At 41.3% G+C, this 16,599-nt stretch overlaps 1 protein-coding gene across 1 annotated transcript in view; it reads left to right on the top strand.

Moving 5' to 3' along the window:
- The window catches only part of fbxw7 (F-box and WD repeat domain containing 7), an 86,182-nt gene that overhangs the window by 1,848 nt on the left and 67,735 nt on the right, over positions 1-16,599 (top strand). The window contains exon 2 of the mRNA XM_060047662.1: positions 9,063-9,121. The gene's annotated coding sequence lies outside the window, so the exon portion shown is untranslated. The remainder of the gene's footprint in view (positions 1-9,062; positions 9,122-16,599) is intronic.

Raw genomic sequence — 16,599 nt, 5'->3', positions numbered from 1 at the left:
TTTCCCTTTCGATTCTTGGAGTTGTAGCTAAATGATTGGTAATACTAGATTTTGATGAAGGAATAGCGGCAGTGACCACAGCACATGGCTCAGTGCAAGGCCTTTGGTTAGTAAGTGTTGAAGAAAAATGTAATGGGCTACATTGCATCTTTGCTTGAAGTGACCGTATTGACATTTCTTCCATGGGTTTTGTTTAAATGTAGTTTCGAATAGGTCTACAATTTCAATATGAGGGATTGGAAGTAGTACCTCTTCCGATAGTTCTTCTTACATGGCCCATAAATGCAACTGGTGTAGCACTGGATTGGACTGATGTCCACATCGTTCCTTTCCCTTATCAACTGCCCTGCAGCCTGTCCTTTCACACAATAAATCATATACATTCCCTGGTTCGAACATGTGTTCTCTTTCTACTCACTTCACTTCCCTATACCTACATGTGCTTCTGTCTTTTCTCTTCATGGACGTCTTGATTTTGTTATAGCAAAGCATTTTGCACGGTGAATAGATAAATTACTCGTACAGTAAATGTAATGGACATTTATGTAATTTATATTATTTATATTAATGTAATTTATATTACTCATGGGACCAAGTTAAGTTTCTCTTACTAATTGAAATGCATATTATAATGAAGAATCCAGCACCAGAACATAAGGCATGCATTTATTTTGAATTGTGACTGGCCCCCACTAAGTTTTTGGTGTGTAGGATAGGAGTGAGGAGTGTGTAAATAATTCAAGGCAGTACCACACAGTGCTGGATTGGGTCATGAGCAGAGGGAAGGAATCTCAAAGGCATTCAGTTTTGATGCTAGCCGTGGCGAGAACACGGTGCCTGACGTAGCGCTGGGACAAATCAGAGATGTGGAAAGGGGACAGGGCAGTTTACGTGCTACAAGAGACCTGATCATACTTGAATTGGTCTTTCCTTTTTTGGGGGGTGTTGGACGCAGGGTCCAAAATCTACTTCTTTACCTGCCGCCAGAGTGGAAAAATGTAATGGCTAAGTAATTGTTTATTTTTTAAATTCATGGCTTATTCTTGTGGCATGATTGGAACAAAATGACGATTGGTATTTTCATCCCAGCCAAATGCTTTTGTCATGATTCTAGTATATGTGGGGTACCCTCAGCACTTGAAGACGCTACTTCCCAGCACTTTAAAGTTGATCTACGAGCTTCCACCACCACTGACCCGCTTTGTGATCAGAGAAGAGTGTGCTTGAATGTGCTGGTGCTCTTAACTCTGACCCCCTCATTCTCTTTTTCCATGTCTTGCCCAAACACAATTGTATCTGTCCCTGCCACCCCCTCCAACCCATCCCCCAAACCGATTCCCTCTCAAAAGCCCACCAAATTTTTTCAAGTGGTAGTGCTGCTGTAGGATGAAGCCCCCTTTTTTTTTTTTTAAGGAAGCCCTCTCCCAGTCGTTGTTCTATTGACATGGTAACTCATTGTGTGTGTGGGCTTCTCCCAGGCTAGTCCGTGACCTCCTCTCATACCATTCATTTCTACAGCAAGACCTGGATAATGTGCCTCTATTACTAGAGATTTGTAACCCTCGTCATCAATGTACCTCATACTGCTAGCACTTTAAAACCAACACAAATAATATTTTTTCTATTATTTCTTTTGGTGTTAAAGCAGCAACTGGTCAAGGAATTGAGCTATTGGAAATGTATGGGGATAATATATTATGCAATGCAGCATGTCAAAACCTATTCCAAACTGTACAATGTGCTCTAAATGTGCACTTCAAATTGCACAATATACAAACTTTGGTAGTCTTCTAAACTAATTGCATTCAACAAACAATTGAATGAATTCAATGCACATCCTCCTTTTTTGAATGAACACATCAACTTTTAACATACAAAATGTGACCTTGCAGTAAAAACCGATACGATTGGTGCCTCTCTGCCTAGAAAGAGACAAATTCAACTCCTCTTTTGAGCACTGAATTATTTACTTGAAGCAGGGATGGCGTCAGAGCTCCCTGTAGGAATGCTTTGAGCAAGGCACACAGGGAGTTTCACAGACCCACATTCTTAAGCAGGGCAACCCCAGATCATTCATTGATCCAAGTATGTTTTTCTGTCTGCATTGAACAGTCTAATGAGAAATTGCCAAATGGTCAGGTGTTTATCCTTTTAGGTATTTACCTAAAGCATTAATGATTTACAAAATAATGGTGTTGGATAGATATATTATTCTGATATTTATATTCCTAAAGGTTTTAAATCAACGGCTGTAAATGTATTATTTATACCCTCTCACTCTTCTATAAACAATGAATTACATGATTGTATTTGAGCAATGTTACAAGGCGTTTACTCTTTTTATTAAATCAATGTTTTTGTTAAAGCTCTACTACAGGTGGCTGTGTGCAGGGGGACTGGGGGCAGCTGGCAGCTCGATCAAAATGCCTTAAGGTGTATTAAAGAGGGTAATCCTTCACAGACAGCGCTGCAGTTGACGAAAGCGAGCGAAGCCAGGCAAATCTCTGTCCAATACCTTCCTGCTGCCATCTCATCTCGCCACCTTCTGTGTGGTTAACAGGGTCTATTCTGTGTGACCACATTTCCTCTCCTCCCAACACCTCGTGCTCATCTGCCTTCCAGATAACACTACACAAAATAAAAGGCCGTCTTTTACACGTGCCTGTTTTTTCTTCTCTTGTCCAAAGGCTGTTGTGAAGGTCTACTAATATGGTAGCGTCAGAGTACCAGAGACGTGGTACTGTGTAGAAGCGGTATCGCCTCTATTGTCAAGGCGTTGAGCAAGGCAATAACAATAAATGTAACACATGGGGGGACTTTTTGGTAGCTTGATGCTACTGCCGTTAAAACAAGCCCTCTGTTGTCGACTTTGAAGGCGTCTGGCTCTCGCTCTGTTGCTCAGCGCGTCAAAGGCCATGTTGTACCACCCAGTACGAGTAAGCTCTCACCCGGTTTTTGTATACGACCAGGTTCACAGCCATGTCCAATATGTATGTTCCTTTTTTATTAATAATAAAAACTCCCCCCCTTCTCCACTTCCTCTTGATGCTTAACTTAAGGAGCTTCCTCACAATTCCACTTCCATGCTGTAGCCTATGTTGGCTCTGCAAAGTCACTCTTTAACTTGTTAAAGAGTGACTTGTCTAACTGAATCATGAGTGCTAGAAGTTACATTTTTCAAGGTTTCCATGGTAGCAGTTCAATGTCCCTTTTTGCTCCTGGTAGCCCCCTGTACCTCCAGGTTTATTCAGCTTCAAGAACATATTTATCTTTCTAAACGTTTTTATTTCATGGACTTTCTTCGAAAGTCCATCTATGTAGAGTAGAATTCTTAACTTTAAGATAATATAATCAATTCTACTGATTGAACAGGAAGGAAAAAATATGAATCGGATCGTCTTAATACCAGGGGTCCCCACTGAAAACTTGATCTGAGGGGTGGAAAGTGCTTTGAGCGATGCATCCAACCCCATTGCACTTATAAGACACCCAACAACACTATAGTTGCATTGGGAAGGAAGAAATCACTCATTATCGAGCCCAGCAGAGCATAGCCGTTTGATAAGTTTCTGACTGGTTAAGTGTTGCTCCGGATGTCTTTTTCTTAACAAATGTGTGAAGAGAAGTAGCAGAAGCCAGCAGTCCTTCTTTCTATATTGGTGTACCACAATTACTGTTGATGTTTTTGTGGTTGCATCATTCTGTTGTTGTAATGGTTATGTTGGATGTAAAGTAATGTTTTTATGTTCTGATTAGGCTGCCTTCCTTTGCAATCAAAAAAATGTAAGTGCTGTAGAGGACTGTTTGGACTCTATTGTATATTCATGAAGATGTTTTCAATTAACTGCAGTTTGCCAGTATAAAATAGTCTAATCAGAAACCGAACTGGCTTGTTAAATTCAGATTAGATTTATAAGGTGATAGTTTATGGTATTGAAAAGGGTGTGAAAACTGTCTAAACTTGGAGGAAGAGTGGTTTGTAAGTGTGGTTGCAAAGGAAAGGGGGGTGCATTCCAGAATTGATTTATGAAGTGTCTTTCCCTGTCTTTGTCTGCTCTGCTTCGTAGTTTACAACTACTCCACACACTCTCCCCACTTGAGGATACGCTCTCCTAATGCTAAAGCCTGATGTAAGTGTCTGATTTTACTAAAGCTGTCAAGTTCTGATCAGATGGTCGATTGGTTGGTCGATATATGCACTTGTGGACCAAATTCTCTTTGGTTGGACAATTGCTGGTGTTACTTTCACAAGGAAAAAAACACTTCCATTATTTGCAGGAATATTTTATTTTTGAGTGATAGGCTATATTGGGTTAGAAATAACATTATTTATGAATACAAATTATAGTCAGGGTTACTTTCCGTCATAATAATTGCATGGTTTAATAGACCATAATAAGTCAGGAGGTCATAACACCCCGGTTTTCCCCACTTTGAACTTGTCCAACTTAAGGATGACTGCTGGTCTACTAATACTGAACGTGTTATCTAGTGAACATTTACTCGGCTACAAACTATTTGACAGTCAAATGCGTCTTCCATCGGGACCCATTATATTAAACCCTAAAGATAACCTAGAATCTAAGTTTCCGACCTGTTGTCTGTCTTCTACATTCCCTGCGCGGTGCTCCGTAGCTCGTCTGGTGTGACCCGCTTTTACTTTGAATCTCCACTATAACAGAGTCGGACTCGGACCATGGATGGATGTGAAACCCACTTACTTCCTACAAACTGCACTGGCGTGATATTTAGGGTACCAGGTAGAGAAGACTGCACTGTGATACAGATACTTTTATCCCCCCCCCCCCATCAACAAATTGGTCTGAAATCACTGATTGGTAATCAATAAATATTGGGCTTTTCCATTGTTATCACCCTCTCCTTGGTTAATGGAGAAGTGGTTCGAGTGGAACTCCATTAAGCTCAACAAGCCCACAAGCACCGATATAACCCTTTTTGGGTGGCTGGATGCTTCATGATGAGAGTGACCTGCATTGTTTATTCTAAGTCATTTGGCAAGTTTCCAACATTTGTTGAAAATGCGATATGAAAATGCTTCATCAATTGTGGGTGGCCCATTAACGCATTGAATTATCCACTGATAAACATTTAAGAAATACAGCCAGTCTAAACTCTTTAATAATTTCAACTCGGTTGAGTCTCTTGCAGAATACAATGGGCTCATCTCTGTCTCAATATTGTGCGCTGATGTCTTGGCTCTCATTTAACATGCCATGTCATGTTTATTGTTAATCAAGTGTTTACCTGCCTTGGTCTGTTCAGCCTCTTAAGACCTCCAAGCCTCCACACCTACTGAATATAACCCTGACTTGGTTAGGTTATTATAAGTTAACACACCTATAGAACCAAGCCCTCTGACTAGCTGTAGGTTATAAGTTCAAAGGTGCTTATTGTGAGAATTGGTAATGTGAAAAAGTTTGGTGGTGGTGTTTTTTTTCTGGAGTAAATCCAAGTTAACTGCTGATGATCGCTTTTAATGGTTAAAGGATTTTGCCGGTTTGCTATGACCCCAGGTTAATTCTTGACATTGGTTACGTCTAGTTGTAAATCATCCGCAAACCTGGTTTTGTTAGGTATTTTCTCCAATGATGCCCACAAACAAACAAATCCACAAGTTTAGATCCTGTGTTCACCCGCCACTACGTGTGCTTACGGATCTGTAGAGACGCGGGAGGAGCTCAGTTACCGGTAGAAACGTAAAATGTCCTTGTCACAAGCAGTGAATTTTGGATGGGGAAAGTCTTGTTCTATATGTAAATACAACCGCACAGTACGTCATTTTGATTTAGTAAATGCTGCATTCAAATCAGTAAAATTTGTTGTGGCTCTCTAACATGGCTCATGTGAGTCTTATGATTTGGGTAGGAATTCTCGTTCACATATTTTCATTAGGACGTCTACTAAATTGGTGTATAATGGAATGGGTGAGAGACAGTTTGCCGGTAGGAATGAATTTCCTAAAACATTTAGTCCGGTCTTAAATCCAATACCTCTGCAGTCGGCTTGCTAGGCATTGCTGAGCAGAGCTGTCAGCAACTGGGTGAACCATTTTGGACTTTTATATTTAGACTATTTATTTAGTCCCGTCTAATCCATATGCCAGCTGTCCAATTTAAAAGGCATTTAGTTGCACTGCAAAGGCATTACCAGGCTAACTCAATGTAATCGCAAGCTACCGTGGCCCTGTCCATCTGCCCCGTTATAGCCTCATAGGCCCTGGGCAAGTGTCCTGCCTTGGTGTACGGGGCAAGAGTTTAGGGACCCAGGTTCGTAGAAGATATATATACACTCACTCACTCTTTTTACTGCTTGGATTATTAATCAAGAGGAATAACCCCCAATGTTGGCTCATATTTTTAAAGGAAGTCTACTAAATGTCGATTTAAACCATTAATTCATGGGTTGATTGTGTAGCTCCATGTACCAAGTGGAAAAGGAGGAATTCCCAACACGTTACCCAGATGATCCTAGATACATTTTACAAACCTGAATTTCACATCCTTTGAATAGATTATTCTTGCATCCACACAATTGTGTAAGGGACATTTTGTTAGAAATGATTGCACAATCTTTCAGATATTTCTCACAGAACACAATAGGAACCATTAGTTAGTCTGTGGCCAAAATCTGCTGCATTATTCTGTGTGGGCTTTTTTTTTTTTTTTATATATTGGACATACAGGGAGAGCTGCCTCCAATTGTAAGGATAGAACTGTACCACCTCCTCGATTGCCTCACACAAAGCCCTCTGGGAGATGGAGTTCTATTCCTAGAAGCCTCTGGGTTACCATTTGACACAAATCAAAATATTTCCTCCTTTCTTGTATTGGGAACATGTAACACTGAGTACTTCGATATAAAATGCAAGCCTGTTGTTGTTGGTGTATGAGGCAGGTAGTCCACTTCAACCAAAGATGTTGATGGTAGTCTTTTCTTGGGAACTGGGGAAACATGTTGGATCACTGTTGCTGTTTCATTGCCATCTTTAGTCAGGATTGACAGAACTTTGATAGGCTTCAGTTATTGGAGAGCACAGGTTAATGGAGGTTTTCATAACAAAGAAAATCCTTATGCTATTAAGCGCAAAATGAGCAAACGGCCTTCTGCTTTACGTCAAGAGGTCTCTCAACAAAAGATTGCGCCCTAAGTTTTGCACAGGATTTCCTAACGGCACAAAAGCCTTAGTCTGCATAGCATTGCTCCTCACTATACCTCTCCCTTAACTGACCAAGCCAAACAGCATTTCCATTTTCACTCTATAATCCAAATAATGGGCCAACTGCTCCCCGGGTTCTCATTTCCAAATCATGCGTGGTCCCTAAGCAACCAAGGTGTCTACATCCCCCCACCCCCCCTTCCCCAATCCCAAAAAATATTTTAAAGTATCAGCCCATCCCTGCTGGACTTTTTCGGTTAAATTTCGGGTTACTCTCTACACATGTAAACCCAAATATAAGCCAATTTATTCAGACACTTCTGGAAACCCGGGATTGGCCGTTTGGTGTGTTCTCGCAGCTGCCCTTAATCTGCATCGTGTCCAAAGCGTTGAATGAACCTGCTGACCTCTGATCAGCATTTGCTCTGTATTGGGATCACTTGTTCAGCAGTTTGGTTGTTGATTGGTGGTTATTTTACTGCTATATGTTGTGAATGTTGGCTCTCTGTGTCTATTTTAACGTTTTCCTATTTACAGCATGTATGCTTCAAACAATGACTTCACTTATGGCTCGCAGGCAAGACTTTATCATTATGCTCAATGTCTCTTTGACGCCAGTTGAAGCTTATACAACAAAAGGACCTTTCTCTTTCCGTCTTTCCCCTCAGAGACCTGGACACAAATGTGTTTTATTCACAGCTGGCTAGTTTATATATGTTTTTCTTCGCTGGTCATGTCTTAGCACTCCCTCTGTCTGGGTACTCTAACATCCACCAGCTGCTTTGTGCTACTATATTACATAACAAACAGCGAGTATTTTGCAACTTTTGCAACCCTTGTGCTTGATTTGCAAATAAAGTCCATATGCCTCATAGTCATAAAGCCCAATAAGAGTTCTTCCCCTGTGTCCACCACCCCTCCAGTCTCACGGTTATCCCATGTCCACCAGCTGGGCTGCTGGTCTCTGCATCCTTACTCACTCCTCAGGATCGCTGTGTCCTCATCCAGCGCTGTTGTCCCAACACCATCCGACTGCAATTCATTATTTTTTTTTTAACATAAACAAGCTGTTTTTGAATTAACCTTTATACATGTTTACTGATAAACCAACATTCGACAACTCCGACAATTCGACAAGTTCACTGTCCTCATCTGGCATTGTTTTGTACTATCTCTTGATGCCTTCAGTGCCAGGCCTTAATGATTTCATCAGGCAGTTTCTACCTGGGTCACATTATCTGCCACATTCTTTTCATGCTTACCATGTTGAACATGTGGGTGTAGTTAGAAGGGTCTTGGGGGGCCTCGGAGTGGGCCCCACAGAGCTTGAGATCGTCTTCTTGATTGTGAGTTTCATGACTTTCCACGTTTCAATGTGATTCAGTAAAGTCTTCTTTAATAAAACCATGTTGGTGAATGTTAACATTGAATTGGTAATGTTGCACACATTTGTATTTATTTATAAAGTCACATCTACATGCAGTAGAATCATGGTTACAAATGTAGATTGTTTAATTAATAACGCAGTAATGTATTAAAAGGGGGTAGCACAAAGGATGTAGTGTACCTCACTGATTCACATGCACACCACATCGTTTACTTTTCAGTGTGATCACGGATCAGTGTTCAGGATTGGCCCGTCGGTTGGAGAGTGTATGTACGGTCTCTCTGGGGTTCATTTTGGAGGATAAACGCTGGTATCCCTGCGCTCTGATCTCAAATTTCTGGCCTCCTCCCTTCTCCTCCCGTCTGCTTGATGTCATGTTTATTACGTGATGACCTCTCTGATTGCTTAACACGTGTACCGACAGCTTCTTACACTTTCCTTTTCTTTCGTCTCTCCCTCCATTCTTCTCTCCCCCTCCCTCTTTTTTACTACACACAGACAATTCCAGCCCTCTTGGTAGGGACCAGCCTGGAGGGGACTCAAACACAGACACAATCGTAAGTAAAGATTTATATTTGACTCCAGTTAATCCTCAACAATATGGGAAAGGTCATAGAGGGGTGTTATGCGTACTGCATATGCTCAATAAGTGTTTCAATAAGTCAGGTTTGTGTGATGGATGAGTAATCTCATAGTGGTTTTCAATCCCTTATTCCTCTTGTCTTGGGGGTCAATTTCAAGGTTGAAGTTTGTAATTTTAATCTTTGCACCAGACTTATTATTATTTATTTATTTTTAAAGAGTAATTTTCGCAGGTATATGTCCAGTAGACTAGTATTGTTCCAATTTCACAACCACCCTTTTTTATATCCACATTGTTATGAGGAAGATTTAAACAAATTAATTTCAATACACCATTGCAAGTCACAGAGCCAATAGTCAAAAGATCTAGAACAAGAAAATGTAGCATTGTACATCTGTGGATCATGTGTCCTGACTGTTGGTGAAACCAAACCCCTCTTTACGGATGTGAACTCCCTGTGTCACCCTTTACAATGAGGGATTATGGATCATGAAGGATGTATGGAAGGACCCACCCTTGATCTCATTGTTGTCAACATCTTTATGCAGGATGTGCACTTTCACACTTTTCCTCCGGTAACAAAGAAACCTGCCACACTAGAGAGAAACAAGAAGTTCATAAACTCCATTGTCTGTGCTTTCATTTTTTTAGGAACGTTTCATACAGGAAGTTCAGCGCAATTAGCAAGTGTGTGTAGATGGGAGTGCATATGAATGCAGTTTGTTGACGTATTGTTATTGGGCTACCTGCCAGACCTTTTTTTAATGGGATAGTTGTTGGTTCAATAAAGTTTATTTATTAGATCCTTTTTTAACAATAAATGGTACGCTATCCTGCTATCGAGTCATCCTTGACACGATGAGCTGGTTGTTTGTAGCATATTTCCTCAAAGACAAAAGGAGTGAGTTTAAATTATTCATTGTTTGCACGTGTGGGGCAAATTAAAGGTAAAGTGATAGCAGCGCCCAGCATTGCTCACTCCTGCATTTTATAGTGTGTCCTAGCACTCGGATGTCAACGTGTTAACATTCCCTACCTCTAAAACTACTACTCTGGTGTCTGAGACAGGATAAAGGTTTTGGGGAAATGTTATCTTATCTGAATAATTTAGATTGTTGGTTTGGTATTCACCGCTATCCCAAAACGCAGTTGTCCTTTAACTTCCCAAATTGATACTCGGGTTTTGATATCACAATATGTAACGTCTTGCGTCAATGGATAGGTAACATATGGGAAAGAGGTTTTCTTAGTTCAACCATTATTGTAATCAAGAGTTTAAATGAGATGAATGCTCTAGTTTGGTTTAAATCAAGCCTAGGCTACTAAACGGTGTGGAACAGGTTTGCAGCTGCCATTGTCCGCTAAATTCCTGCTAGTATCCGAGGAAATGCTGGCAACCCAAACACTCCGCAGCAAGCCAAAAGACTCTCACTAGAAAGGTGCTTAAGGCAGCCTTAACTTCTGCTAAGGATAAAGAAAGGCTTCTTGTATAACATTTCTTGTGTAAGTCAATCAATTATGAGTTGGTGCGATATTGACCACTAGTGTGGGGATAACTATCTTTTGATGATTTATTATCTGGTTTACTGTTTGAGAGAACACTGACCAAATCAAGTAGGTATAAATGTTTGCATACTTTCCAATGCTAACATAGATCCTTACTCAATCATAAGAAAAATATTTTCCAATGGAATGCACATTTTTATAAAGTATGCTTGAAATACATTTTTGTACAGTGCCTACAGCTTGACACAACAGAGGTGTACTGCGATTTAGGGATGTGCCATTCCCTAACCAGGACTCTTAACTTTTACTCACTCATTGTAAATAATTCAGAGCTTCCATTTGCAGACTCTAGAGAATGTGGATTACACATGGATAATAAAAAACGACCAAGTACTGCGAAGTATTCTCGTGGGTACGGTACAAAATAGTCAAGTCATTTTCAGTAAGCACATTTGATAATATAAAATCCACACTCAATGAATTCGGTCAAAGGTTCAACATGATGTAATGTTAGTTTAACATGCAAATCAAATGAACCAGCCAGCTTGGTCTATATGGAGGCCAATGGAAAGGCCCCATCCCAATGAGGGAAACATTTTCACTGGCAAGCCAAAAAATCACACCAGAATTTGTAATATATTTAAGGTTTGACATAATTTGAACCCTCTCGGATTTAACACGTCATATTTTCATGGTCCTGACCCGCCTCGTTTAAAACCTTGTCCAATGTTTAAAAAATACTAATGTGAAATGAACCGGAGAGGGATATTAGGAATATTATGTTATGTTTGGATTAGAAAGTAAAGAATCGGATATTGAACGTCAAACTGAATAAATCAGCACAGATGTAATTTTGTTTTCAGTCTGTCAGAAAATAACCCAAATATATAAAATGTCCCTCAAACGAGTCAATTTTTTTTTTTTATTGAACGAAATATGCTACATGGTGTGTGTTGTTGTGTCATCAGTTAAAATACAAACTTTTGTGTGTTGCCTTAAGTGGGTTGCCCTGTTTTAATGGAGACACCAAGCCCACTTCAAACAGAGTTGAGCCGGGCCAGTATACTATGCATGGGGGAAAAAGCCATGAATGGAAGTTGCTAGCTCATTAACATACTCCCTCCCTTCTTAATCTGTACACCGCTGATGTGGTGTTCTAATCGTTTGAAAGTAGACGGGACACCTGACACCTGACTGCTGAAGATGGTGTCAGAAGATAACACTAGAATAGAGCCAGTGACACAAATGAAACAAACATCACTTTGTCAGGCTCAACTGAAGTGGTGGAAACTTGTCTGGTAGTTGTTTGAATAATGTGGAAAGAAAGAAGAAGTGGAGGACAGACTTCTTAGAGATAAGCCCACAAGTCAGTTGGCAAGGTATTGCGGTCAGCATCTCAATCATTTCTATTTCCAGTACAAAAAGAAAAGGAACTGTTGTGGTTAAATTACATCTGTACCCTGCATGGAATTATCAATGGTGTTGATTACACATGTATCCTGTTTTCATCAACAAGTGTTAATTTGGTATGCATAACCATAGCGCTGATTATTATTTATTTTTTGGTTTAAATTAAATCTTGTTTTGCCTTTTTGCCCCACAGCCTAAGAATGTGGTTGGTAACTCTTCGTAGACTTTTTCTTCTTTTGTGCGGTTTTTAGCTTCTGACCTCTAAGAACGGCTATTTTTGGTAATTTCACAGCAATTACCTGTGAAACGATGCTTGCAGTACTACACTCAGACTATCGGTCTGATGTCAATTGGTAGTTAATGATTCAGAAATGTGTGTAATTATAGCTTGTGTGCAGCAGAAGCTTTGTTGCTGAGAAAGGAGGTTGCTTACTTGTTTACGACTGGAAGTATGTCATTCTCTGAAGTCATTCATTCCTCGGAAACTCTTGAAAAAAATAAATAATCCAGCAGGATTTCCCAAACACATTCGGCTCTTGCGTCCCCTCCTTCCCTGTGTCACGCCGACAGGATGTAGTAACTTCAGTGTGCCACTCCTATGCATTTCAACTGCTGCTCAAATAAATTCATCCAGAACCTCTTGCGCTAAGTTGTGGACCACAAGAACTACAAGAGACATGTATGACGCAACTATATGATGATACACACAAGATAAAATGTTGCTAATCGGTCGGTGAGGTCAGTTTTCTCCGGTTTTTAGATCAATAATGCTGTCCCTTGGACCTTTAGGACCTTCTATGACCTTGTATAAAGGCCCCAGGAGCGGAATGTTTCAATTTATCTGCACGGTTAGATGTGCAACACATTGACCCAGTTTCTTTCTCGTTGCCGACAGGATCTGTCGGGTTCAAGCAATGAAGCCCAAAGAAGTGTTGGTGCATAAATCTTATATGAGCACAGTTGTAATACATTTCAGATCACGTTTTAAGGGGTTGAAGTGCAGCAAACCAAATCAAATCGCAGGCCACAGTACAAGGAGTACAACACGGAATTATTGATGTTTATTGTACAGATGAGCTGAGCCCATAGTCACGAAAGTAAAGAATCAAGACTTGTTTTCACTAGCTGAATGTTTTAAACTAATGATGCAAGCTGGAAGGAGATAACTGCATGGGAAACTTGTCAAACTGTGACACTGCATAATGTGTGTTTGGACTATTCTCATATAAAGGTTTGCACTTGGAATTTGAATGCAAATTCAGTGTGTTAAAGGCCCACTATGCAACTTTTTTTAGCCAAAATTACATTAAGTATGCAGGTTGAGTTATGCTGATGGTTCTGCATCCATTTCTGGGTCGATTGGTGGGTGTGTCATTTTCCCATGTCGCCTCTACAGTGAAAAAGCGCATATGCAACTTGATCTGCTCGGACCGGGACATTCCGGATGTGACGCAGCGGAAGTATCCTCGAAAATGTAGTCAGATTGTAGTTTCGAAAATGCTTTACGGCACAGACACACACCCAAACATGGCACCGGCTAGATATAAACAGCCAGTTGCGAGGCAATTGTTGCATTCATCATGGATCAATCGACTGATAAGGAACCCAAGAGGCGACTGTAGGTGGAACAAAAGAAGAATGGACCAGAAAAGAGATCAGACACGAGTGAAAGGGGAACTATGCAACTTTTTTGGCTTGATTTACCTTAATATAACAGGCTAGGAGTCATTGCGATGGTTCCATTATACATTTTTGTTCGATTGTTCGTTGTTTCAACTCCCCCTTGCGCATCTTGGCGGAGAAAATGAATATGTTTCTGCCGGCGACCCGCTGCCCACTCTCGCGGGAGTCTCGGGTCTCGCGAAGTAACTAATTGCTTTACGGCACAGACCCCCAAACACGGAACCGGCTCGATATAAACACAAGTAACTAAGGGATTGTTACATTCATCATAGATCAGCCGACTAAAAAGAGACAGAGAAACCCAATGTTGGAGGAACAGAAGAAGAGAAAAGGGAGACTGACCGACAGAGAGGCCAGACACGAGTAAACGTTGGGCAAGCTTTTCAGGAATAGCGTGAACTGAAAGAAAAAGAAGACTGCAAATCAGACTCCGACTTGGCTGTGTTGCTTTTGAAATTGAAAGTACCCTTGGTACTTTCAATTTCTTTGCCGTCAGCATCCTCTTTGTCCTCGTGGTATTCTTGATGTTGATAGTCTCTGTACACATGTGTTTGTTTTCTCGACCGTTTTGTTGTGAGCCCTGTATGTTTCTAGCTTGCTTGGTTGCAACCATATAAACACCTTTGTCTCCATTGGTGTTTTGCTGTTCGTCTGTCTCGCCCCCCTGATGCAGACTGAATCCCCGAATCCAGGTTCTTGTTTATTTAGATTATTATGTTGGCCAACACTCACTGATTGTTCTGTTCAACCTAAGATAAAACAATTATAATCTAGGATATAAATTCTCCCCGTCAACTATAAAAAAGGATGGCTTTATGTTTATTGCAATACAAATACACCATTTTAAAAATGTATAACCTTGCCTACACTTCATGAACATTTACTTCGGACATGGCTCCTCCACGCATTCGCCGGCTTCTTTGAAAACAAATGCACATGGCTCGCGTAGAAGTGCATGGGGAAGGGTCGTCAACGAGTTGTTACGACAGTGTTGTAAAATATCTACTACGAAGCTGTAGGGGGCGTTCTGTAGAGAAATGTGCGTGCCAAAACCAAGAAAACAGCGAAGAAATTCCCGAAGTTGCATAGGGGGCCTTTAAAGGAGACATATTATGGTGTTTTCCCAACAAGTAAACATAGTATTTGAGTTCCAGAAAACATGTTTTTGAAGCTGTTTGCTGGAAATAGCTTTTAGGGAAAAAAATCTTGCCTACTGCTATTCCCCTCCTGTTTCAGTCCATTCAGAATGCACTGTTTCTGGTGTCTGAATTGACCAGCTGCTGCACATTGACCAATGAGCTGTCAGACTGAACCACAGCATGTAGGAGAAGGGATTGTTTCCGTTTCGGACTCCTGGAGCTCTATATATTAGATAATTTAGTATAATAAAATTATTTATATGTTATATAAAAAATAATATCATATGTTTAATCTGTGGGTATTTATATAATATTATATCTAATATCACGGCCAAAAGCTCTGTGCGCCTCGGTTGACATTATGAATCATAAATACTGCGTCTGACGTCTCTGGTACTTCCACAACAAGTAAAGACTCGTAGTGGGGGTTATCTCGGCCGTGGTTGAGAAGAATTGGGGCAAAGGAACTTTGGCTTTGACTCTCTGAAGTCCATGAACCGCGACATGAAGGAGAAGGGGATTGTACTCCGGAAGCTGAGCAACCGGACTGCCGCCGAGCTCCCCTCGCCGGAGCAGCCGGACTGCCGCCGAAGCTTTGGCGTCAGTCCGGCCGCCGTCAAAGCCGTCCGGCTCCCGCAGCTCTGGCGGTGTACTCCGGGAGCTGAACTGCCACCGACGCTTTCCGGGTGCTCGGGCGGGTGTCCTCCGGGAGCTGAAAAGTCTGCCGGTGGTAGCTTGGCGGCAGTCCGGCAGCTCAGCTCCGGGAGTACAATCCCTTTCTCCTCCATGCCTCCTCCTCTGGACTGCCGCCGAAGCTTCGGCGGCAGTCCGGCAGCTCCGGCGGAGGGAGCTCGGCGGCAGTCCGGCAGAGAAAGGGATTGCACTCCCGGGGCTGAGCTGCCGCCGAGTTCCCCCTGCCGGAGCTGCTTGTCCACTGGTCCACAAAATCTTAGCAATGCTCTGATTGGAGGGGAGTGGGGAAGTGGCAGGTAATATTCAACTGTGCCCCCTTCCTACGTAGGAAGGGGCGCCGAAACTGACTCGCTTGTTTGGTTACTGTAGGCGGGGTACTTTCAGAAATGCATATCTCACTCCAAAAATCATGTACAGACTTTTTTTCAAAGTTTGTATGCGTGTGGGAGCACCAGAGACCCAAAACAACACCCCAAATCCCAGGAAAATTTTTGTTTTCATAAGATGTCCCCTTTAAGAGGCAATTCCTTTGTAAATTGTGCTCAGTAAAAACGGTACAATTTGCAACAGGATAGATACAAATATATTGCCATGATTGTGAGTGGCCAATACCAGTGAAATTCAGTTTCCCAGTCCCAGAATTAATACTAGGGTTTTGCCTGGATGTTCGATAGTTCATTCATGGTGTTCATAGTCCATTTTTAATTGGCTGTCCTTTTAAAAACCTTTTTCCTTTAAAAAAACACCAGTTGGGTTAGACAAAACCATTTAAATTGAGTGGAACTAATGTTCCTTGTCAATGTCTGAGTAGAGCAGTATTGAGTGCAGCGCATTGTCTGGTGTAATTTGTAAACGAAAAGACCACATAAATGCCCAACTCGAATCAATGTGAAAGTGCAGTTTTGGTTAATTCAACACCGTACGAGCTGCCTGCAGTCTGCTGACAACGTTTCAGGGTCCATCATAATGGACTTATTTTTGTTAAGAGTTTTGCCAACAATCAGTTTTGCCTTCCACACAA

Source organism: Gadus macrocephalus, chromosome 3 (assembly GCF_031168955.1).
Source record: "Gadus macrocephalus chromosome 3, ASM3116895v1".
In the NCBI taxonomy this organism is placed as follows: domain Eukaryota; kingdom Metazoa; phylum Chordata; class Actinopteri; order Gadiformes; family Gadidae; genus Gadus; species Gadus macrocephalus.
The sequence above is the reverse complement of the archived record's forward strand: the minus strand, read 5'-3'. Positions and strand labels throughout refer to the sequence as shown.